The 26,296-nt window shown below is 41.1% G+C and overlaps 1 protein-coding gene and 1 long non-coding RNA gene across 4 annotated transcripts in view; both read right to left on the reverse strand.

The window, feature by feature from the left end:
• On the reverse strand, positions 1 to 25,633 carry LOC117525495. The gene is made up of 3 exons (XR_004565069.1): positions 25,622 to 25,633; positions 9,898 to 9,902; positions 1 to 154 (listed from the first exon to the last, which is right to left on the reverse strand). It is a non-coding gene; the product is annotated as an uncharacterized LOC117525495 (long non-coding RNA).
• Positions 1 to 26,296, reverse strand: part of grin2ab (glutamate receptor, ionotropic, N-methyl D-aspartate 2A, b) — a 320,679-nt gene that overhangs the window by 111,424 nt on the left and 182,959 nt on the right. The window lies entirely within an intron of this gene.

Below are 26,296 nucleotides of genomic sequence, written 5' to 3' on the forward strand. Positions count from 1 at the left end.
CATGAAAATAATTTTATGTCATGATGATAAAACTTAGCAAATTAAATGAATTGTTACACAGCTTCAAAATTTTTGAACGTGCCTCATTCACATGCTTATTATTATATTGATTATCTTATTGTTATGTTTACTCTCCATGCTGGTAATTTTACAACTTAATGTATTTGATATTAATGTTGGATGCAGACTCAGCTGTCAGCAATTCATATGATTGCTGGCACCCTCATAAAAAGTGGTTTGATTTGGCAGAATGACCAAAACAATGAATGAAATGGATACAAAAAAAAGCAGTGCCTGCTGTTGGCACAGCTTGTGGAGTAGAATAAAAAAGTTTTCAGAGGTATGTTAGGTCCCAGGATTATGGCACAAGGGAGGAGGCAGATTTGGGAGTGCATTGCACATGCATATTGTGTATGCAAGAGACCAAGTGGAAGGGAAGTAGTAAGGCCAGGACCTTGGGGGGAGAGATCAGGTTGTTGTATCATGGTGAGAATAGGAAGAGAAATGGTGTTGAGGTCATTTTAAAAGAAGAGTATGCTGAGAGTGTGTTGGAAGTTAAGCAAGTGTCTGACAGGGTGATGAGACAGGGTGATGAAGTTGGAAATTGAAGGGGTGATGATCAATGTCATCAGTGCATATGTCCCACAGGTAGGTTGCAAGACAAAGAAAAAGAAGATTTCTGGAGTGAGTTAGATGAGGTGGTGGAGAGTGTCCCCCAGCATGAAAGAGTAGTGATAGGAGCAGACTTCAATGGGTATGTTGGCGAAGGGAACAGAGGTGATGAGGAAGTACTGGGTAGATGTGACATCAAGGACAAGACTGTGGAAGGACAGATAGCAGTTGATTTTGCAAAAGAAGATGGAAATGGCTGTGGTGAATACCTATTATAAGAAAAAGGAGGAGTATTGGATAATATATAAGAGTGGAGGAAGGTGCACACAGGTGGACTACATTCTTTGTAGGAGATGGAAGTGAAAAACATTGGAGGTGGTGTCAGGAGAGAGTGTAGCTAGACAGCACAGGATGGTGGTTTGTAGGATGACTTTAGAGGTGAAGAAGAAGAAGAAGAAGAAAGTGAGAGCTCAACAAAATATCAGATTGTGGAAGTTGAAGGAGTAAGACGTGAAATTCAGTAATCAGACGACAGAGGTAGTGGATGGAGGGGAAGCAGTTTTGGACAACTGGAAAAGTACTGCTGATGTGGTGAGGGAGACAGTTACAAAGGTCCTAGGTGTGACATTTGGACAGCGCAAGGAAGACAAGAAGACTTGGTGGTGGAACAAAGATATCCAGGAAAGCATAAGGAGAAAGAGGTTGGCGAAAAAGAATTAGGATAGATGAAGAAAGTAGACAGGAGATGCAGCATAATGCAAATGCAAAGAGAAGTGGCAAAAGCTAAGGAAAAGGCATATAGTGAGCTGGACAAGAAGATGAACAGTAAGGAAGAAGAAATGGACTTGTACTGATTGGCAAGACAAAGGGACAACAAAAATGTGTACAAATTATTTTTTTTATTTTAAACAAATCCCAAATTAAGGAGCTGATAATACAGAAAAACAGTGTGACTTTTACTCTAACACTTCTTTTTATCCATATTGCTGATGTTATTTGTTTAAAGTTTAATTGTTATTTGTTGTGGTGGTGACCAGAGTGGATGACCGACCAACTGAGCTGGGTCTGGTGGAACCTGCTCCCGTGAAGAGTCTTGGGTCGACTTTGTTGTGATCTGGCGCTATATATAAATGTAATTCTGAAATGGAATTGAAATTATATATGTTTTTTCCTCTTTAAGAGGCAGCTTTTGACAGGTGCGACTTATACTCTGGAAAATACAGTATGTGGACTGGAGAAACTAGTGGAGCAGCTTGAGTCTTCCATGTGCGCTATGGCAGAACAAACCTGAAATTTGACATCTTTTTAAGAAAAACCTAAACAACTCTTTCTTGCCTCAAGGTTCGAGACCTAGCTCTCCAGCAAATGTGATTGAAAGCTATTTGTGTATTTTTGGTCTGCTGAGAACAAACAGACAAATGAGGCAGAAAATGTTTTGTTCTAGGAATCTAGGTTGAGTTAAATTTTTTTTAAATCTGAGCAAAAATCTTAAAATCTGAGGGTTACCTTGTGAAAAATGTTGAAGGAGCTCTAGCAAACAAACTTTTCCTGTATATTTGTATTGTCAATTGTGCTGTTAGTCTGGCACAAACAGAGGGTCACCCCTTTGAGTCTGGTCTGCTTGAGGTTTCTTCCTCAAATCATCAGAGGGAGTTTTTTCTTACCACTGTCACCTGTGTGCTTGCTCTAGGGGTTGGTAAGATTAGACCTTACTTGTGTAAAGCACCTTGAGGCAACTTTGTTGTGATTTGGCGCTATATAAATGAAATAAATTGAATTGAAATTGAAACAGGCAGGAATCTATAAGGATCTGATCACAAAACCTTACATCCTCTGGAGGGCAGGGAGAGGGTAATGAAACCTAAAGTGAGTGTGAAATAAGTTGCTAATAATTGCAGAATGTATGTTTGCATAAAGTGTAGACTGAGTTTCTCCTCGGAAACAACAAAAAGACAGCGGTACTGCTTCTACGAGAGGAGAGAGAGAGATAGAGGAAGGAGAAGACAAAGAAAACAACAAAAAAAGGCTGAGGGGAGAAGAAGAAAAATGGCTCCACTCTTCTGAGTGAGACAGATACCTGCTGCAGCGAGAGGAGGGGAGGAAAGAAGTGTGAGTCTTGGGAAAGAAACTGAAGAAAACACAAACATCAAACCTCTTCACAAGGTTTACCACCCCCCGAATACACACACACACACACACACACACACACACACACACACACACACACACACACACACACACACACACACACACACACACACACACACACACACACACACTATTGCAGCACCACCAGAGAAGGCATCAAAGAACGTGACTCACAAAACATCAAAGTCATCATAAACACACGTGGAAAATCAGCTGTCAGCTCCGGTCTCTGCAGACACACACACTCTCATGTTTGACATGCATGTGTGCATGCGTGCATGCGTGCAAACTTTATACAGTGGCTTGAGTCCCGTGCCTTCGTTTAACGAAAAGCCCTCCGCTCTGGCCATCACACTCGGAAGCGGCTCCTGCAGAGATTTAACTCCCCTGCCTTGAATGGTACAAAAAGGCAGAGAAGTGGGAAGCAGAGAGGATGAAATTGCACTTCAAAAGGACTGAACTCGCTGATTCCATCTCTTTGTGTTTTTCTGTATCTGTTACTTTACACTTCACTCAGGTTCAGTAAGAAGAAAAAAAAAGCTCCCTCTGTGGCACCAGGCACGTCCTCACTTATGCCAAAAAAACAGACATTAGCATAATTCTGCTCAAACGCCCTCTCAGACCCTCAATATACAAATGCACGTACATGTGCACGCGTGCACAACACTCCCAGTTAACTTAACCTAAGAGGAGGAGTTACAGAGAGTCAGGTTTATTTTAAGATTCCAAAGTTTTTGCAGTCACAAGTCACTGCAGGAAACCCAAAATAAAGCTGCCATAACTGTGCTTACAGCTTGCAGTCACTTTGTTTATATTTGGGCTTTGAATTGTCCTTTTAGGAACACAAATGACAAAGAGTTCGGCTTTTGACAAGTGGTGTAACACACCATAATTTATCCATAATTCGTACAGACACCATGCCACAGTTCAGCACTCATACAGAGCATCCAGAAAGTATTCACAGAACTGAAATTTTCCACATTTTTTATGTTCCAGCCTTATTCAAAAATGGATTAAATTCATTTTTTCCTCTCAAAATTCTACACACAATAGCCCATAATAACAATGTGAAAAAAACTTTTTTTTAAAGATTTAAGAGATTTAAGATTTTAAGATTAAAGAGTTTCTACAGCTTAATTAGAGTCCACCTAGGGTAAATTCAGTTGATTCGTCATGATTTGGAAAAACACACACCTGTCTACTTATAAGGTCCAACAGTTGACAGTGCATGTCAGAGCACAAACCAAGCACGAAGTCAAAGGAATTGTTTGTAGACCTCTGAGACAGGATTGTTTCAAGGCACAAATCTGGGGAAGGCTACAGAAACATTTCTGCTGCTTTGGAGGTCCCAGTGAGCACAGTGGCTTCATCATTTGTAAATGGAAGAAGTTTGGATCCACCAGGACTCATCCTAGAGCTGGCCGCCCATCTAAACTGAGCAACTGGGGGAGAAGGACCTTAGTCAAAGTCTGTTGGTCACTCTGTCCGAGCTCCAGCATTCCTCTGTGGACAGAGGAGAACCTTCCAGAAGGACAACCATCTCTGCAGCAATCCACCAATCAGGCCTGTATGGTAGAGTGGCCATACGGAAGCCACTCCTTCGTAAAAGGCACATGGCAGCCCACCTGGAGTTTGCCAAAAGGCACCTGAAGGGCTCTCAGACCATGAGAAATAAAATTCTCTGGTCTGATCAGACAAAGATTGAACTCTTTGGTGGAAATGCCAGGCGTCATGTTTTGAGGTAACCAGGCACCATCCCTACAGTGACAGCATCATGCTGTGGGGATGTTTGTCAGCGGCAGGAACTGGGAGACTAGACAGGATTGAGGGAAAGATGAATGCAGAAATGTACAGAGACATTATGGATGAAACCTGCTCCAGAGCGCTCTTGACCTCAGACTGAGATGACGGTTCATCTATCAGCAGGACAATGACCCTAAACACACAGCCAAGATATCAAAGGAGTGGCTTCAGGACAGCTTCTCTTATTGTGCACCTGTTTTATGGAATGACCTCTCTACATAGATAAAACAGTCAAATTCTGTAGAGACATTCAAGTCCAGACTTAAGATGCATTTATTCTCCCTCTCGTATGGCTAGCATACTGGCATAGTATGGTACTATGCTTCCTATCTTTTTAAATTAATTTTATTAGCCATGGAACAGGTCTTGGCCTCACCTCAGGGGAGGTGATAGTCTAGTGGTTAAGCGTTGGGCTTGAGATCAGAGGATCCTCTGTTCAAATCCCAGCCTGACCGGAAAATCACTAAGGGCCCTTGGGCAAGGTCCTTAGTCCCCTAGTTGCTTCCGGTGGGTAGTGAGTACCTTGTAAAGCAGCACCCTCACATCTGGTTGAATGTGAGGCATTCGTTTGTAAATCGCTTTGAGCATGTGATGCAGATGGAAAATTGCTATACAAATGCAGTCCATTTACTTCATCTAAATTTCGGGTTGGTTAGAAAAGCTTAGGGCTAGCGGCCTGCGATCACCTGAGTATTCTCTCTGCATTCCTGTCGATTTACTGATGATGAATTGTACCTAAGGGCCCTGTCCCACTGTGGAGAGGATTAATTGCGCATGAATTGAGTATACAAAGTACGGGCGTTCATTGTCGTCCACAACAAAAATGGCCAAAAACGACAAATGTCCCAGTATGAATTACGGATATATTAATAATATATAGCGAATATATGATGAACAATCACGGTTGTATAATGCATGTAGTGAGGAAACGGATCCGATGCATTGCGATTATCATTACGGGTGTATTATGATGCATCGCGCACGTGTTGCGCGTGCACAGCATCTGCATTGTGGTCATAAATGAAGCACACTCGCTCCTTTTGGCATCACTATTCACACCAACAATACAGCCTCTGGAGCATTTGCTGGACTTGGACAAGTTGATTGGAATAAAGAAGCAGTGAACAGGGCGAGTGGTGATGTCAGCGGATCGCATCAGAGCGCAGCTCCTCTGAACGATTATGACAAGAAGTTAAAACTGTTATAAACATAGGAATAAATACTGTAACAGTTGCAGACAAGGAAAGACACGCAACTGTTTTATCAAGCCTTGACAATGTAAACAAGTCAAATAATTACCTTTTTAGACGGCTCAAAATGCTTTCTGCAGCGTGCACGCGTGCGAACGGCCCAGCTGGAGCGTCCTCTGTGATGCAGGAGGTGATTAGAGCCGTTTTCAACAGGCATTTTGCAGAATAAAATGATTAATCTGCCACAAAATAATTATTTATAAATATGGGCAGCATCCAGCGCAGCGCGCGTGGCAGCCGGTAGAACAAAGAACGGCGTCCAGCTGTGAACACAGCGCATCTGATTTGCATCCGCCGCAAATCAGATGCAAAGCAATCATAATAAAAATGCTTTATTCGTGGCCAATCTGTATGCAGTCGCTACAACTTATTTTAGTTCGTGATGTGGACATGATGGGCACGCAAAATATCCATTTTACACACTGTCCCAGTCCACTGCCAAGCCGCATATCCCTGTCAGTTGCGGATATCAGCAGATGACGGCGAATATACAGTGCATAGATTGAGTATGTACTGTGTATGTATTGAGTATGTATCGCGTATGCAAGGCGGATGTCATCCGCAGCCAAAATTTTGTGCAGCTCAAAAATCCTGGTAACGGAAAAACGTGCCTCTGTGGATAATTGTGGATGTGTGTGGGTGTCGGCCGACTCATAGAAGCATGTTTCACGCATATTGCAGATGTTAAGTGAGTATGAGCCAATTTTGTGCACAATCCATATGCAAATCCTCCTAAACGCCAGTGGGACAGGGCCCTTAGGTTGAGTTTTTCCAGCCGACTGATTCTGCTCTTTTTCTCTCTGTCCGAGGTACTGATGGCATCACACAAGATTGACAGCTGCAAACCACAGTGTGCTGGACTGACCACAACATGCCATGCCTGAAGCTGGTGCAGCACAGTGCAGTCTATAACCGTTGCCGCAGTGACAGGCCCACTGACAGCATGATGGATGAACGCTGGCCGTGCACCCCAGGGAGCTGTATGACCCCCTGCCTGCTTGCATGGTCATCTCACAATTGCACCTTGTTTTTGATGTTGTTTGATTTCCTGTTTTCTCTTTCATCAGCTTTGTAAAACTTTGTGAACACGTTGTAACTATTGAGTCTGGTCTGCTTCAGGTTTCTTCCTCAATATCATCAGAGGGAGTTTTTCCTTAGCACTGTTGCTTTTTTTTTTTCCATTTGCCTTGAATTTCCTTCTACAAGAGTGCAGTGGGCCCCAGACCCGGGGTCTAAAGCTGCACCCTTAACATTACTGACTTTGTATCCGAGGGGCTCTCTTCAAGATGGTGACCCTTCCTCTCCTCAAATACTGCCTTTGATCTCCTGCCCGACTTCTCAAGTTTGAGTAAGCGGAGCAGTGAGAGATCTTTTTCTTCTCCCCAGTGGACCAATTTACAATGATGCAGTTTCACTGGATTCTTTTAGCCCATTGATGGTGTTGTTGCTGGGGTCCAGGATCAGAACTATCTGGTGGATGACACTGCTGATCTGGTGGATAACCCAGCTGAGTGCTGCTACAGAGGAGATGTCTCCCCACAGCACTGGGAGAAGTTGCATCATTTTCTTCATACGCCCTGGTGCCTAGGCGCTTTGTGGAGGTTTTAGTTGGGGTTTGTTTCTTTTGAAACATCCTCATACCAAGATCTCTCCTGGCAAACCCCTTCACAGTGGGACCGAGGACACTCGATGTTGCCTGTGTGCTTGCTCTAGTGGTTGGTAAGGTTAGACCTTACTTGTATGAAGTGTCTATTGCCTTTGTTGTGATTTGGTGCTATATAAATGAAATAAATTGCAATGAAATTGAACTGAATTTAAGAAAATTTTGCACAAATTGTGTCTGACCCCAAAATGTCCTTAAGCATAAGGAAGGAAACAATTAGCAATAACAAAAATAAAAGTGATTATTATAATTATTATTGTTGCAATAGTCTAGAAATCAAATAGTTTTTGAATAAATATGCATTTTAAAAACAAAAACAAACAGGTATACAGAGCTTCTTTTCACAGTTTTCAGGCATTGCAAAATATTGAAATCTTTTTTCTACTCAATACACTTCAAAGTAAACCTGCTTCTTTTTAAAAAAATACAGAGGCAGCTTCTAGCTGTTTTGTCTCCTTTCAATCTTCTTTCTGCTTTCATGAATTTCATACATTTTTCAAGGGGAGGAGGGTCTTCAGTTTTGTGGGGTCAGGGTCTCATTGCTGCTTTATGCAGATGATGTGGTCCTGTCAGCTTCATCGGACTGTGACTTCCAGCACTCACTGGATCGGTTCACAGCCAAGTGTGGAGCAACTGGGATGAAGATCAGGACCTCTAAATCTGAGGCCATGGTTCTCAGCAGGAAACCTTTAGATTGCTTACTCCGGGTAGGGCATGAGGTCTTGCTCCAAGTGAAGGAGTTCAAGTATCTGAGTCTTGTTCAAGAGTGAGGGAAAAATGGAGCGTGAGATTGCCTGAGAATCGGTGCAGCAGGGGCGGTATTGCATTTTCTCTACCACACTGTTGAAAGGTGAAGCTCTCAATCTATGAGTCAATCTTCTTTCCTGCTCTCACTATGGTCATGAGGGTTGGGTCATGACTGAAAGAACTAGATTGTGGGTACAAGGGGCCAAAATGGGCTTCCTCAGGAGAGTGGCTGGTGTCTCCATTAGAGACAGGGTGAGAAGCTCAGTCATTCTTGAGGAGCTCAGAGTAGAGCCTCTGCTTCTTCACGTTGAGAGGAGCCAGCTGAGGTGGTTTGGGCATCTGGTAAAGATGCCTCCTGGGCACCTCCCTAGGGAGATGTTCCAGGCACATCCAGCTGGGGGGAGACCCTGGGGAAGACCCAGGACCAGGTGTAGCGATTATATCTCCACACTGGCCTGGGAACACCTCGGGATCCCCCAGTCAGAAGTGGCAAATGTGTCCTGGAGCAAACCGTTCACGCAAACCCTGATTCCCAGTGCATCACCAGAGAACCCGAAGTGCACAACTACATCCACACAAAGACAACATGTCAGATGGGTCACTATGTGGATGTCTTCAGATAGATGTGCTAAAGAAGAGAAAAGAGGACAGGAAAGAAGAGTAGAGCACAAGAAGCATAGACAAGAGGAGTGGAGCACAGAGTAGAATGGAGCACAGTAAAGTAGGGGAAGACAGGTTCGATCAAGAGATGAGAGGACTCAAGAGAAGAGAAGAAAATAGAAGATTAGACAAGAGAACATAAATGTTGAGAAGGGGAAAGGAGGAGACTGGGACGGAAACTAGCAGAGGAAAATAAGGGAGGAGAACTTGGGGATATGGAAAGGAAAAGAAAAAAAAATCAAGAACATGACAGGAGAGTAATAGTGAATATGATATGAGGGGGTGGAAAGGACAGAACAGGAGAGGAAAATGGGAGAGGAAGGGAGAAGGCAGGAAAAAAATAGAAGAGTCAAGGATGGGAAAAGGGAGAAGAGAAAAATAGGAGAGGAGCGGTCGGGAGAAGAGAGAAGGTGGGATTGTAGCAGAGGGAATGTGAGGATTTGACAGGAATTGAAAGAGAGAAGATGGGAAAGGAAACAGAGGACAGGACAAGGGAGAAGGGAAGCGATAGCAGGGAAGAAGTCGGATGAAGAGAGAAGATGGGAGCGCAGGAAAAGGAATGTGAGCACTGGAAGGAATGGGAAAGGAGAACAAGGGAAATATGGGAGAGGAAAACAGGAGGAGAGAGGATGGGGGACACAAGGATGTGTGGAGAGGAAGGGATGTGAATGGAGTGTAGAAGAGAAGAAACGTGAGAAGGAAGAAGTTAGAGAAAGGAGGAGGGGTGAGGAGAGACATTTTCCAAGAGCTAAGTGGAGAATAACGGAGTTGAGAGTGTTTTTAGACGACTGCAGAGGGAAAGAGGGAGAGGATATTCACTAGAGTGGTTCCTGAATTATAAAAGAAGAAAAGAGATGTTGACGCAGACCTGCATCTTCTCATCAAATCACGCAAGTCCACAGATGAATATGCAATCATTACAGCACGTACGCAAACAGATTTCCACATTCTCAGATTCACTAATAACATCATTTAGACAAATGCAGGGAACGTCAAGCAACGCGCAAACACAACATGCGCTTATGCACACACAAAGATGCCTAAAAACAGCTTTACTCGTGAGGGAGCACGGCAATAAATAATACACCACCAAAACTAAGTCAGTGGTTTTATTCCCTCTCTCTTACACATACACTCACACAAACACACACACGTGCGATTTAATGTCAAATCAAATCTTTGTTTACAGCAATCAGATTAAGAAAATATGGAAGTTTGGAGGGAGCAGCACAGATCTGGACTAAAACGTAAAGAACAGTCACACTATCAGGAACGGGCAGGAGAAAGAACCATGTGGAAGAGATGTGTGAGCTGCAGGGGAGGAGCCGAGCGCGTTGGGCGACTGAAGACAGAGCCGCGGACCAAAAAGAAAGAAACACTAATTAAGAATGTGGGAAAGAGCAGAAGATGAGAGGCGGCACAAAGGAAGAGGACGCAGCTACCGCTGTGTAACGAGAAGCAAGAGGTGATGAGGGCAGCGATGTGCAATGTCAATATTTAAAGCAGATGGAGCAGATACGTGTTGGCCCGACAAAGTCAGCTAAGTAACCCCGCCCCCAACTAAAACCTGCACAAAGGTCAAACAAACTAGTATTGCAAAATAAACCAGCAAACTAAGCAAGATCGAGGGTTTGACACACAAAATACATCAAATGCAAAAGCAAAAACACATCACAATACTAGTTCAACAAATGCAATTTTACAGAATAAAAGCCTGCCCAAAGCACTGAAGGAAGATTAAAGATGGCGCTACTCTCTTTAAATTTGACATCATATACTGCCCCTCCTGAGCCTGGTTCTGCTGGAGGTTTCTTCCTGTTAAAAGGGAGTTTTTCCTTCCCACTGTCGCCAAGTGCTTGCTCACAGGGGGTTGTTTTGACCGTTGGGGTTTTTCTGTAATTATTGTATGGCTTTTTCCTTACAATATAAAGCGCCTTGGGGCAACTGTTTGTTGTGATTTGGCGCTATATAAATAAAATTTATTTGATTTGATTTGATTTCAGTGACTAAACACAACGGCAAAGGTTATGGCAACTTTCTGCACAGAGGACAGTAAACAAAAAGCAAACGAGAGCCGCACTCACTGTGAGTCCACCAGATCTAGATCTCTAGTTGGCCTCGGAAGCAACTAAGATTGCTGGACAAATGTTGCATGTGACGCCAGAATATGAGAAGATAAGTGAGGAATCAACGGACCTGGTTCTGTCCTGTAGATCAAGACTACGATCCATGCTGTCAATTGCTAGAAGGACTCATCCTCCAGAAAAGTATCTGCATGGCATGAAATTGTGGAACTTGTAGAGACTAACTGATCTGGGCAGTGATGTTTCTACCTCTTGGTCCTTACCATTTGAGATTCACCAATGAATGGGAGGAACTTATGGAATGTTGAGTCTGCTGGAGTCTTACAGGAAATGAAGTTCAAGTCTTTAGTAGGGATTGGACATCTAATCGTAATAGTCGACTACAAGTAGCTAACATCCGACTAGTCGACTATTATTTATTAGTCGACTAGTTGAAAGCCATTTATTAAGCTCATTTAAACCTTAAAAGAATAGACCTGCTGGAGCTGTCATCACTCCTTTCACTCAGGGAAGAAAGTGTGTGAATCTCGGCAGGTGAATTAGTCCGCTCAAACGGGTAGTCTTAGCCTAGTTACTGAATGCAGGTTTTGTCTTCATGCTAATGTTGCTTTTTGCATTTGTTATTTTGTGCTTGTATTTGTTCAAATAAATGTCACATTTGAGTTTCACAATAAAGATTTGAATTGTCTTAACCCTCTGGGGTCCGAGGGCATTTTTTGGACAGTTCACTCGCCAGGCATAAATGTTTTATTATTGCTGTTAACAGCTCTCCCTGCATCCCACAATCAAGTTTTATGTCTTTTTTTCAGAACAACCTGTGCTTTCATAATATATATGCTTTTGTTGTGTTTTATAAGTGTAATAAAGGTTTACAATCAAAAATAAGCAAGGAAAAAGTAAAGCAGAAAATAATTTTCCACACACATTTATTCAAAACACACAGCAAACTATAATAAACAACTGTTTTGACACTTTATAAAGGTAATTTAAGGTCTTGTGTGACAGACTGTACAACAAAAAGGTTCAAACAAGAAACACAAATGCACATTTTGAACAATATATACAAAATGGTCTATGCGTTTTTTTGTCTTCATGGTAAAAGCAACAGAGTTATCCAGTAACATTCACATGCAAACTAGTGGAGCAATCCTGATAGTTACACACTCTTTGTTTGAGCACGTGAGATTGTCATCAGAGGCTCTCCGTCTGCTCCGTCTACTTTCACTGATCGCTGTGCATAATGGCGCAGGGCGCATTTGGAGCCCAATAGTATGTAGTCATTGGAGGACCCAGGGGCTATTCAAATGGGCCAACTAGTAACATACCACTCCTGAAAACGATCTTTGGCTTTTCATGTGAGGGAAATCTGCCCTACGATTGGATTTTGGAAAACCATGTGACGGTGAACCAATTCCGACTGGACACTCACATTGCGCACGTCATCACACAGCTTCTATGACAAATGCAAAGATGGCCGATGGCTGGCTCGAAAATCTGCAGAGTTAACTTTTCATCAAAAAACTAAGTTTCTATCTCATATCATTAAAAAGGTATTTATAATTTAGTAAAGCTTGGTCTTAGACGTCGTATAACTCATTCAATGTCACATTTATTCGGCAACTACTTGACTAGTTGATGACTAATGGTACCCGACTAGTCAACTAAAGATTTTCATTAGCTGTCCCAGGTGCTTCCTATGGTAAATGTATGCTTCTGAGTCTTGGACAGTATCCAGTGACCAAAGATGACAACTAGAGCCTTCGGTAGTAGATCTCTTTGAAGGACCCTTGTGTACCGATGGCATGACTTTGCGTCAAGCGAATAGTTACTTAGGGAGACTCATGATGAGGAGTATCACTTACATTGTGAGGGTCCATCCTACATTTGGTCATGTGCTGCATTTCTTAGTGCATCATCCAACGCACTGGTGCTTCAGTGGTGAGAACACCAGTGGCTGGAGAAGGCCACAGGGACATACACATTCTGCCTGCTATGACAGATAGATGACTACTTTCAAGAGGTGGGAATGGGCTGTTGCTCTGCTGGGTGGTTGTCATCCAAGACACAAAGTGGTTCCATGGTGTAATGAATGTGGCAAAATCTAAGAGCAGTGCATGCTCCCAAACTTGAGCTGGCCTAGTTTTATTTGACGGTCAATAAATTCCTCACTGATCTGCACTGCCGTCTCTGTAAGACCCTCAATACCTGCCACGCCTCCTGTTCTTCCCACCATCCTCAGTCACCTAACCACACAGCTGCTGATCACCACCTCATTAGCCATACGCTACGTATAGTGGTAACCAAATACTCACCTATTGTCAGATTGTCCTGCCTTCCTATCCAGTTTTTGCACTGTGTAATTTCTCCATCACCAAACCAGTGACAGTTTTCTTTTTGTTGAAAGACCTTCCATTTTTTCATAGATGTGTCGGATCACAGATCACCTCACCTTTGCACGTCCATTTTTGAAATTGCTAACCCCAATTTGTATGCATATTGTTGGACCATTGTCTGGATTGTGGACTGTTTATCTTTTGAAAGACTATCAATGTTGTGGCTGGCGTGCCTGGCTGGCTTTTGTTTGTCTTCTGTTTCTGTCTTTTGGTTTTCCTTCCAGGTGGTGCACATTTGGGACTGAGTGGCTGTGTGGCTGAGTTACCAGGACCTCACCCTGATCACCTGAGGCTGATCAGGTGCGGCTCGTCAGGACTCACAGCTGTGGTGCATCTACACGGATTGGAACATGGTGGCATTTAAGTCTGGAGTACACAGTGTGTATTTGCCAGAGACTCAACCTTGTGACCAGACGGGTGAGATCGTCGTCTCGAGAGCCATCTCATTGGTGGCCTGCTCCCAGACCACCAATAACTAGCAAAAATCTATTTAAGCATAAAAATTCAAAAAGAAAAAATAATAGAGCACCTTCAATTGCACCACAGACTAAAACAGTTAAATGTGGTCTATTAAACATTAGGTCTCTTTCTTCTAAGTCCCTGTTGGTAAATGATATAATAATTGATCAACGTATTGATTTATTCTGCCTAACAGAAACTTGGTTACAGCAGGATGAATATGTTAGTTTAAATGAGTCAACACCCCCGAGTCACACTAACTGTCAGAATGCTCGTAGCACGGGCCGGGGCGGAGGATTAGCAGCAATCTTCCATTCCAGCTTATTAATTAATCAAAAACCTAGACAGAGCTTTAATTCATTTGAAAGCTTGTCTCTTAGTCTTGTCCATCCAAATTGGAAGTCCCAAAAACCAGTTTTATTTGTTATTATCTATCGTCCACCTGGTCGTTACTGTGAGTTTCTCTGTGAATTTTCAGACCTTTTGTCTGACTTAGTGCTTAGCTCAGATAAGATAATTATAGTGGGCGATTTTAACATCCACACAGATGCTGAGAATGACAGCCTCAACACTGCATTTAATCTATTATTAGACTCTATCGGCTTTGCTCAAAAAGTAAATGAGTCCACCCACCACTTTAATCATATTTTAGATCTTGTTCTGACTTATGGTATGGAAATAGAAGACTTAACAGTATTCCCTGAAAACTCCCTTTTGTCTGATCATTTTTTAATAACATTTACATTTACCCTGATGGACTACCCTGCAGTGGGGAATAAGTTTCATTACACTAGAAGTCTTTCAGAAAGCGCTGTAACTAGGTTTAAGGATATGATTCCTTCTTTATGTTCTCTAATGTCATATACCAACACAGAGCAGAGTAGCTACCTAAACTCTGTAAGGGAGTTAGAGTATCTTGTCAATAGTTTTACATCCTCATTGAAGACAACTTTGGATGCTGTAGCTCCTCTGAAAAAGAGAGCTTTAAATCAGAAGTGTCTGACTCCGTGGTATAACTCACAAACTCGTAGCTTAAAGCTGATAACCCGTAAGTTGGAGAGGAAATGGCGTCTCACTAATTTAGAAGATCTTCACTTAGCCTGGAAAAAGAGTTTGTTGCTCTATAAGAAAGCCCTTCGTGAAGCTAGGACATCTTTCTACTCATCACTAATTGAAGAAAATAAGAACAACCCCAGGTTTCTTTTCAGCACTGTAGCCAGGCTGACAAAGAGTCAGAGCTCTATTGAGCTGAGTATTCCATTAACTTTAACTAGTAATGACTTCATGACTTTCTTTGCTAACAAAATTTTGACTATTAGAGAAAAAAATTACTCATAACCATCCCAAAGATGTATCGTTATCTTTGGCTGCTTTCAGTGATGCCGGTATTTGGTTAGACTCTTTCTCTCCGATTGTTCTGTCTGAGTTATTTTCATTAGTTACTTCATCCAAACCATCAACATGCTTATTAGACCCCATTCCTGCCAGGCTGCTCAAGGAAGTCCTACCATTATTTAATGCTTCAATCTTAAATATGATCAATCTATCTTTGTTAGTTGGTTATGTACCACAGGCCTTTAAGGTGGCAGTAATTAAACCATTACTTAAAAAGCCATCACTTGACCCAGCTATCTTAGCTAATTATAGGCCAATCTCCAACCTTCCTTTTCTCTCAAAGATTCTTGAGAGGGTAGTTGTAAAACAGCTAACTGATCACCTGCAGAGGAATGGTCTATTTGAAGAGTTTCAGTCAGGTTTTAGAATTCATCATAGTACAGAAACAGCATTAGTGAAGGTTACAAATGATCTTCTTATGGCTTCGGACAGTGGACTTATCTCTGTGCTTGTTCTGTTGGACCTCAGTGCTGCTTTTGATACTGTTGACCATAAAATTTTATTACAGAGATTAGAGCATGTCATAGGTATTAAAGGCATTGCGCTGCGGTGGTTTGAATCATATTTGTCTAATAGATTACAGTTTGTTCATGTAAATGGGGAATCTTCTTCACAGACTAAAGTTAATTATGGAGTTCCACAAGGTTCTGTGCTAGGACCAATTTTATTCACTTTATACATGCTTCCCTTGGGCAGTATTATTAGACGGTATTGCTTAAATTTTCATTGTTACGCAGATGATACCCAGCTTTATCTATCCATGAAGCCAGAGGATACGCACCAATTAGCTAAATTGCAGGATTGTCTTACAGACATAAAGACATGGATGACCTCTAATTTCCTGCTTTTAAACTCAGATAAAACTGAAGTTATTGTACTTGGCCCCACAAATCTTAGAAGCATGGTGTCTAACCAGATCGTTACTCTGGATGGCATTTCCCTGATCTCTAGTAATACTGTGAGAAATCTTGGAGTTATTTTTGATCAGGATATGTCATTCAAAGCGCATATTAAACAAATATGTAGGACTGCCTTTTTGCATTTACGCAATATCTCTAAAATCAGAAAGGTCTTGTCTCAGAGTGATGCTGAAAAACTAATTCATGCATTTATTTCCTCTAGGCTGGACTATTGTAATTCATTATTATCAGGTTGTCCTAAAAGTTCCCTAAAAAGCCTTCAGTTGGTTCAGAATGCTGCAGCTAGAGTACTGACGGGGACTAGCAGGAGAGAGCATATCTCACCCGTGTTGGCCTCCCTTCATTGGCTTCCTGTTAATGCTAGAATAGAATTTAAAATTCTTCTTCTTACTTATAAGGTTTTGAATAATCAGGTCCCATCTTATCTTAGGGACCTCGTAGTACCATATTACCCCATTAGAGCGTTTCGCTCTCAGACTGCGGGCTTACTTGTAGTTCCTAGGGTTTGTAAGAGTAGAATGGGAGGCAGAGCCTTCAGCTTTCAGGCTCCTCTCCTGTGGAACCAGCTCCCAATTCAGATCAGGGAGACAGATACCCTCTCTACTTTTAAGATTAGGCTTAAAACTTTCCTTTTCGCTAAGGCTTATAGTTAGGGCTGGATCGGGTGACCCTGGACCATCCCTTGGTTATGTTGCTTTAGACGTAGACTGTGTTTCATAATTATTGTATGGCCTTGCCTTGCAATGTGGAGCGCCTTGGGGCAACTGTTTGTTGTGATTTGGCGCTATACAAGAAAAAAGTTGATTGATTGATTGATTGATCATCAGTGGATGCAGAGAACGTCCAGGTTTGATGCCATGGTCTGTGAAAGAGGAGGGGGTGAGGTCTCACGCTTGTCAGCACACTTCCTGAGGTACGTTAGGTTTTGTGACTAACATTTATACAGTCAGTAAATGTGGTGTCCCTCACACCTTATTATATTGAGCTGTTATGTTAGTCGTTTAATCAGCTTCCACTGCAGTTGGAGTTTGTGAACAGGGTGTTCCATGCCTGCAGGGTGGGAAGCTGATTAGCAATTAAGCCAGGAAGTGTTTGCTGTTTATATACACCTTGGAGCGGTCTCTCTGTGTGTGGAGTGTGGACTCACATGATGATTTCTTCTTTCACAGACTTGGTTTGTCGCGGCCACCTGGGGGGTGTCGGTGGGGTCCTTGGGTCCGAACAGTTTCTGGCTCCGGACCGTTTGTGCTGCTAGGAGCGCACCGTAATCCACCACGCCAGACCGCGCACTCATTTGTTGTATTTTCCACTTCACTGTTATGTCATTAAATTTAGTTATCCTTTGTACCGTGCTCTGCTTATTTCATACTGGGTCCTTCAAACGCTGGTCGGTTCTCCGGGCTGCGTCCGACACATAACAATCAATCTTTCGATTTGTTGCACCATCTACGAATGTAAAGGCTTTTGGATCTTTATCAGGTGAGTCCGTGTGTTTCATCTGAGTCCCATCATCTTATGTAACACTGCATCAGAGAAATATCAAACTCATAATTAAACTTTACCTCATGACTGCTTCAGTCCAAATATCTCCAAGTGACTATATTGCTCGGGAGCCTTTTCAGAGCTGTCCACCCATCCATCATGCAATATGCAGTCTGGGCTCTTCTCCTTTAATAGACAGTATAGTGACAGTGAGACAGGGAATAAGTCTCAGAGATACTCCTGAATCAAAGGTCTCCTGGCTGGGTCTCAAACCAGGGACGTGGTGAACCACAGGTTGCAGTTTGTTGTCGGCATCTTTAACCTCATGACCAGTATGTTCCTGTCATCGGACGTCTCCTTAATAAATGGGGAACATTTTCTGCAGTAGCACTGTGTACTAATAGCAGATTTACAAGGCACATACTGTATTAAAAAAAAGTCTGTTTGCAGTCTCAAAACAGCTGCTCGTGATAGACACTTGCCAAGACGGTGTTTGGGTTCATGACTGAGGTCTTCCCTAATATCCTCACAAATCTTTGTCAAAATCCATCTTTATGTTTTGAGGCATTTTATCCACATGCAAAGAGACAGGAATGATCCCAGAACCTCACTGTGTCGCTTAGTAGAGGGCAAACCAAAGCACTGGAGAATGGCTGTTTTTAGCTGTTACTCAGCTGTAATCTTTGAGTTAACTAGTTACAGTAATCAGCATTAACCAGTAGATGTCAAACTGTGTGAGATGACTGTGCTATGTTTTTTCTTGTGCAGAAATGTGTTTCTGCAGTGAATAAATTCAATTAAAGCACTTCATTATAAAATTTTAAGTGGATATTGTTCTTGGCTATTCTTCTAACAGTATGTTAGATATGAAAATACAATTTTTTAAAGCTGAAACAGATTAATTTAGTGAAACACAGTTGCCAGGTTTAGTCTTAAGTCAAAACTAATTATTATACAGTCAACAGCTGCTATGTGCTTTGATGTAAATTAAGTTGATTCAGGAGTTATGGCACCTAAACCGTATGCTAACAACACGGCCTTAGGTGTGTGCTGTTGACATTTTTACCCAAGGTCATCAAATACGGCCACTGGGTATTGTGAAGGCTTTTTGTCAATCTGTCCGTCCGTCTGTCTGTCTGTCTCTGCTCAGCACAAGTCCAGTCCAATTACTGCCAGAGATTTCAAATTCACAGCGAACATTCTTGGGACACAGACATTGGATAAGTTCATAAATGGCTAACCTTGACCTATTTTAAGAGGTTAAAAAGTCACATTCTGCTCCTAATATTATGGTATGATGTCACAGATGTTAGTGTGGAGACGTCACCTCCTGGTGTTGCTAGCTGCTAACTTCACTTCGTTTTTTGGCTACAAATAACACCTTTCTCGTATATTATGTAAAAGCTAGTGAGAAATAAACACTTCTAAAACTGAAAACATTGTTTTTGTAACCCAATAACACCTCTGGAAGGATTGACAAAACATTTAGCAGATGTTAGCATGGTGATGTCACTTCCTGGTGTCGCTAGCTGCTAACCTCACTTTGTTTTTGGCTACAAATAACACCTTTCGCATATATTATGTAAAAGCTAATGAGAAATAAACACTTCTAAAACTGAAAACACTGTTTTTGTAACCCAATAACACCTCTGGGAGGATTTACAAAACATTTAGCAGATGTTAGCATGGTGACGTTACTTCCTGGTGTCTCTAGCTGCTAAGCTCACTTCGGTTTTGGCTACAAATAACACCTTTCGCATATATTATGTAAAAGCAAGCGAGAAATAAACACTTCTAAAACTGAAAATGCTGTTTTTGGTACCTAATAACACCTCTGGAGTGATTTACAAGACATTTTGCGGATGTCAGCATGCTCGTTAACTTCCGCTAACTCAAGGCTAATTTACTATGGAATTAAATTTGTCTCATTAATACCTGCAATTGCTAATAATATTCCTTGATTTGCTCAACTTCCGCTCTTGTTAAAAGCGCATGTACACGCACATGCAAGGCCTCCTGCAGACGCTGTGAAAACGGAAATATTGTTTTTGATTGATTGATTGATAAAGGGGCTTTACTGAACATGTACAAATTGTATGTAAGACAATAGGATCTCAAGAATTAATTCCTGCAAATTTTGAAGAACATAATGCTCATATGACCAAGGGTACTTTAGCATTACGTTATATATTTTTTGTTTTCCTAATAAGTGCTGCTACTTCGCACCACAAGGTGCAACTTAAAAAAAAAAGTCAGAGGCACACACCCAGGGGCTGCCTTCATGTTGTGAGCATACACAAAAAGAAGGGTAAACTTTAAATCATTAAGTCATTATTTGGGGCCACTACATGATGTTAAATAAATATGCAATGCTGTATAACCTGGTAAGGCAGTAAAATCAAATATGTTAAGTAAAATGACTACCTTAAACCAATTTAGTAAAGCTAATTCAAAATAATTCAAGCATCAATAATTATTTCAAGAAAATTAAACTTGACAGATTAGTGTTTGAATAAATGTAATATTTTCAAGTATTGCACTAATTAAAAAACAAAACTAAACTCTATCAACTAATTAAAATGGCTAAATATGGCCAGATTTGGGCATTGTCCTTGCAGCCACACACCGCTTCTGGCAATTAATGTCTTTATTGCGAGAGACTTACATACAGGAGTATCCAGGGATCATTTTGCCACCTTTCTCGGTTCAGAAATGCGTGCTCCACCACCTTCATCCCAAAGTGGTGTACTTTCTTTACACAAATGATTATAACTCATGCTGCTTTCTTTTTTGTTGTTTAGGTTCTGTGCTAGGACCAATTTTATTCACTTTATACATGTTTCCCTTAGGCAGTATTATTAGACGGCATTGCTTAAATTTTCATTGTTACGCAGATGATACCCAGCTTTATCTATCCATGAAGCCAGAGGACACACACCAATTAGCTAAACTGTAGGATTGTCTTACAGACATAAAGACATGGATGACCTCTAATTTCCTGCTTTTAAACTCAGATAAAACTGAAGTTATTGTACTTGGCCCCACAAATCTTAGAAACATGGTGTCTAACCAGATCCTTACTCTGGATGTCATTACCCTGACCTCTAGTAATACTGTGAGAAATCTTGGAGTCATTTTTGATCAGGATATGTCATTCAATGCGCATATTAAACAAATATGTAGGACTGCTTTTTTTGCATTTACGCAATATCTCTAAAATTAGAAAGGTCTTGTCTCAGAGTGATGCTGAAAAACTAATTCATGCATTTATTTCCTCTAGGCTGGACTACTGTAAGTCATTATTATCAGGTTGTCCTAAAAGTTCCCTGAAAAGCCTTCAGTTAATTCAAAATGCTGCAGCTAGAGTACTGACAGGGACTAGAAGGAGAGAGCATGTCTCACACATATTGGCCTCTCTTCATTGGCTTCCTGTTAATTCTAGAATAGAATTTAAAATTCTTCTTCTTACTTATAAGGTTTTGAATAATCAGGTCCCATCTTATCCTAGGGACCTCATAGTACCATATCACCCCAATAGAGCGCTTCGCTCTCAGACTGCAGGCTTACTTGTAGTTCCTAGGGTTTGTAAGAGTAGAATGGGAGGCAGAGCCTTCAGCTTTCAGGCTCCTCTCCTGTGGAACCAGCTCCCAATTCAGATCAGGGAGACAGACACCCTCTCTACTTTTAAGATTAGGCTTAAAACTTTCCTTTTTGCTAAAGCTTATAGTTAGGGCTGGATCAGGTGACCCTGAACCATCCCTTAGTTATGCTGCTATAGACTTAGACTGCTGGGGGGTTCCCATGATGCACCACTCTGCATTTAATCATTAGTGATTGATCTCTGCTCTCTTTCACAGCATGTCTTTTTCCTGATTCTCTCCCTCAGCCCCAACCAGTCCCAGCAGAAGACTGCCCCTCCCTGAGCCTGGTTCTGCTGGAGGTTTCTTCCTGTTAAAAGGGAGTTTTTCCTTCCCACTGTCGCCAAGTGCTTGCTCACAGGGGGTCGTTTTGACCGTTGGGGTTTTTACGTAATTATTGTATGGCCTTGCCTTACAATATAAAGCGTCTTGGGGCAACTGTTTGTTGTGATTTGGCGCTATATAAATAAAATTGATTGATTGATTGATTGATTAACCCCACCATCTGAGTCCAACTCAATAAACCACAGAAAGAAAGAAAATAACATGTAATGACCTCCCAAATTAAGAGTCAGTCTTTGTCAGAAATATTGACATAAAGGGAAAACACGATAGACGAAAGATAATTTGGGATGAGGACAGTGAGTGTGGCTCAGTTGGTGGAACAGGCAGAAGTTCACTGGATCAATACTTGACTACGTCTGTGTGGTCTTCCGCAAAATGCTACTTTATTATGCTCATTTACTTTATTATGCTCAGTTATTTCATTTAAATAACTGAACAAAAATTTATTGTTTTTTTTTTTATTTAAACAAGATATTCTTTAGTGGTTGAATAATTTGTGTTAACAATTTGAAGTGATGTGTTTCCTCACAATGTTTCAAGCTGAAGTCTCTTGTGATTTTTTTTTTTTTTTATCCATTTAATTCACAAATAGGATTTTCTTCTACAACCCCTGGCAAACATTATGGAATCACCGGCCTCGGAGGATGTTCATTCAGTTGTTTAATTTTGTAGAAAAAAAGCAGATCACAGACATGACACAAAACTAAAGTCATTTCAAATGGAAATGTTCTGCCTTTAAGAAACACTATAATAAATCAGAAATAAAAATTGTGGCAGTCAGTAACGGTTACTTTTTTAGACCAAGCAGAGGGAAAAAAATATGGAATCAGTCAATTCTGAGGAAAAAATTATGGAATCATGAAAAACAAAAGAACGCTCCAACACATCACTAGTATTTTGTTGCACCACCTCTGGCTTTTATAACAGCTTGCAGTCTCTGAGGCATGGACTTAATGAGTGACAAACAGTACTCTTCATCAATCTGGCTCCAACTTTCTCTGATTGCTGTTGCCAGATCAGCTTTGCAGGTTGGAGCCTTGTCATGGACCATTTTCTTCAACTTCCACCAAAGATTTTCAATTGGATTAAGATCCGGACTATTTGCAGGCCATGACATTGACCCTATGTGTCTTTTTGCAAGGAATGTTTTCACAGTTTTTGCTCTATGGCAAGATGCATTATCATCTTGAAAAATGATTTCATCACCCCCAGACATCCTTTCAACTGATGGGATAAGAAAAGTGTCCAAAATATCAACATAAACTTGTGCATTTATTGATGATGTAATGACAGCCATCTCCCCAGTGCCTTTACCTGACATGCAGCCCCATATCATCAATGACTGTGGAAATGTACATGTTCTCTTCAGGCAGTCATCTTTATAAATCTCATTGGAACGGCACCAAACAAAAGTTCCAGCATCATCACCTTGCCCAATGCAGATTCGAGATTCATCACTGAATATGACTTTCATCCAGTCATCCACAGTCCACGATTGCTTTTCCTTAGCCCATTGTAACCTTGTTTTTTTCTGTTTAGGTGTTAATGATGGCTTTCGTTTAGCTTTTCTGTATGTAAATCCCATTTCCTTTAGGCAGTTTCTTACAGTTTGGTCACAGACGTTGACTCCAGTTTCCTCCCATTCGTTCCTCATTTGTTTTGTTGTGCATTTTCGATTTTTGAGACACAGTGCTTTAAGTTTTCTGTCTTGATGCTTTGATGTCTTCCTTGGTCTACCAGTATGTTTGCCTTTAACAACCTTCCCATGTTGTTTGTATTTGGTCCAGAGTTTAGACACAGCTGACTGTGAACAACCAACATCTTTTGCAACACTGCGTGATGATTTACCCTCTTTTAAGAGTTTGATAATCCTCTCCTTTGTTTCAATTGACATCTCTTATGTTGGAGCCATGATTCATGTCAGTCCACTTGGTGCAACAGCTCTCCAAGGTGTGATCACTCCTTTTTAGATGCAGACTAACGAGCAGATCTGATTTGATGCAGGTGTTAGTTTTGGGGATGAAAATTTACAGGGTGATTCCATAATTTTTTCCTCAGAATTGAGTGAGTCCATATTTTTTTCCCCGCTGCTTGGTCTAAAAAACTAACCGTTACTGACTGCCACAATTTTTTTTTCCTGATTTCTTAGTGTTTCTTAAAGGCAGAAAGTTGCCATTTGAAATGACTTTAGTTTTGTGTCATGTCTGTGATCTGCTTTTTTTCTACAAAATTAAACAACTGAATGAACATCCTCCGAGGCTGATGATTCCATAATTTTTGCCAGGGGTTGTACACCACTATAATTTTATTTGTTGGTTATTCAGATAAAGAATTCACAATCTTGTATCGCCAGTGTAACCAAAATGATCCTTGTCTGGAAACAATTAAGGATTTTGACCCACATGAGTTAAAATAGGTTTGCCATGACACAATGCAAAACTCAGTTTCCCAGCATGCAATTTGGGGGTCAAATGACACTCCAGTGCTACATATTTGCTAATGGTAGCATCAAAGAGCTGAAGAAACGGCAGACCGTCAATTATAACTTAAAAAAATGTAAAATGAAAACAAAAAGAAAGAGATGGACACAACTAACATGAGCCACCAGAGATCCCTTTGGGAATAACTCAAACTAAATTAACATATTTCACAGGAACAGTCCATTCGGTATCTGCTAAACACAAATAAGTCCACTCTCACACAGGACGTCTGTGCTAGTTGTCAGTGCCAATAATATTAGTTTCAGTTTGTTTATAGTTTATAGTTGTCACTTGGTTTGCCAAACTGAGTCAGTGGGGGACACATTTTTTAATCATTTGATCGTTAGTGCCTTGCGATGGAATGGTTTGCCTGTTGTGTTCCCATTTCCTGCACATTCTCTGCAAGTGCCGAGCACATGCTCAACAAAACCTTGTGCTAACAAACACTGGTCTAAATCCATCCGCTAACAAAGAATTAGTTCTGGAAAGCCAATCACAAATACAGGGATAACCTGGGTAGAAAAGGCTTAGTAGTTCAGTAGTTGATGCACGTCAAATGTAACACAGCCAAAGAAAATACCTCCAGAGTGAGTGATTTAGGTGACAAATGGTTTTAAGCACACCAAATACAAAGGTGATTCTTCAGTGTTTAAACTAAAAGCTATAGCTTAATCCACACCTAGTACAATAGGTAAACATATAAAATCAACCGTCTTTGAACATTGCTGTGAACCTGAACAGCACAGTCTATATAGCAAAGACATTGCATAAAAAAAACATTGTGGCAGAATGTAAAGTAGGTCCATAAATTGCTAACCAGCACCAGTCCACCAAACAATGAAAGATCTACAATTTGAATGATCCCACAATGGCCTGAGAACCAGCCAACTGGTGTAAAGGATGTTGCTTCAAAACATTGCTGGAATGTTCCCGTACAGTCACAATGTGGAGTTCTTTCTTGTGCAGTGGGATTCCAATAGCAGATGTGCATGGAACATTCAGGATGTTCTGGGAACATCTAAGACACCAGGGTTCTCACCAGGATTTTTTCACAGCATAGGGGGAAATTTAGCTGGGCATTGCCGCGTGACGAGTGTTGCAGGCACGAGCATTGTAGGAGGATCTGGGGGCATCCCCCAGAGAAAAGTTTTAAATTTATAACCCTTTGAAGCACTATTTCCTGCATTTTGAGGGCCACTTTGTGTTGCTAACTGGGATGTTAAATAACATGCAACATCTCCTTTAAAAAAAAAAAAAAAAAAAAAAAAAAAAAAAAAAAAAAACAGAAAAGTGCCCATATGCTGATTAAAATCACAGCATAGGAGATGTAAATCACAGCATAATGGGTCCCCTATGCTCAACTGCGCTGGTGAGAGCCATGGACACCATCCCAGCTATAAATTGTACACTCCCGTAATGTTCTGAGAACATCCCACTGGAGTAAACGACATAACCATTCCCAAATTTGGCCATCACGAACAAACTAAACTATTTCAACATAGAAGAACTATAAATAACTCAATCACAGTTTCCACATCATACAGTTTGAGAAGTCATAACAATTTGCGTGCAGCTCTACTCTGAGCTCCCCATGGATGACTGGGTTTCTCACCCTATCTCTAAGGGAGACACCAGCCACCCCCCTAAGGAAGCCCATTTCGGCCTTGTATCTGCGATCGAGTTCTTTCGGTCATGACTAGGGATGGGTATCAATAAGATTTGATCGATATCGATACCATTACTGATTCCGCTTATCGATCCAATTCCTTATCGATACCTCTTATGAATTTTTGTGTATTAAAAGTAGGCTTTACAGGTTTTCTATGTCAGAGGGTCAAAGAGCTTTTTCTTATCATGCACCCGCTCTGTGGAACGTTCTTCCTGCAACTGTGAGGCAGTCAGAGTCCGTGGACATTTTTAAGTAAAGACTTAAAGCCTATTTTTATTCTCTTTCTTATGAATAGTTTTTATTTTTTATCTGTTTTATTCTTTTAGTTCCTTTTTTAATTATGTATTTGAATGTTTTAATTTTTATTTATTTATTTACATTTTTTATGTTGAACTGTTCTATGTGAGGCACTTTGAGACGGCTTTTGTTGTGATTTGGCGCTTTATAAGCCGATTAATTGAAACTGAATTGAAATTGAACAACATTTTATTGAGTCTTAAAGTACAATAGTGTTCAGAATAATAGTAGTGCTCTGTGACTAAAAAGAT

Source organism: Thalassophryne amazonica, chromosome 15 (assembly GCF_902500255.1).
Source record: "Thalassophryne amazonica chromosome 15, fThaAma1.1, whole genome shotgun sequence".
In the NCBI taxonomy this organism is placed as follows: Eukaryota; Metazoa; Chordata; class Actinopteri; order Batrachoidiformes; family Batrachoididae; genus Thalassophryne; species Thalassophryne amazonica.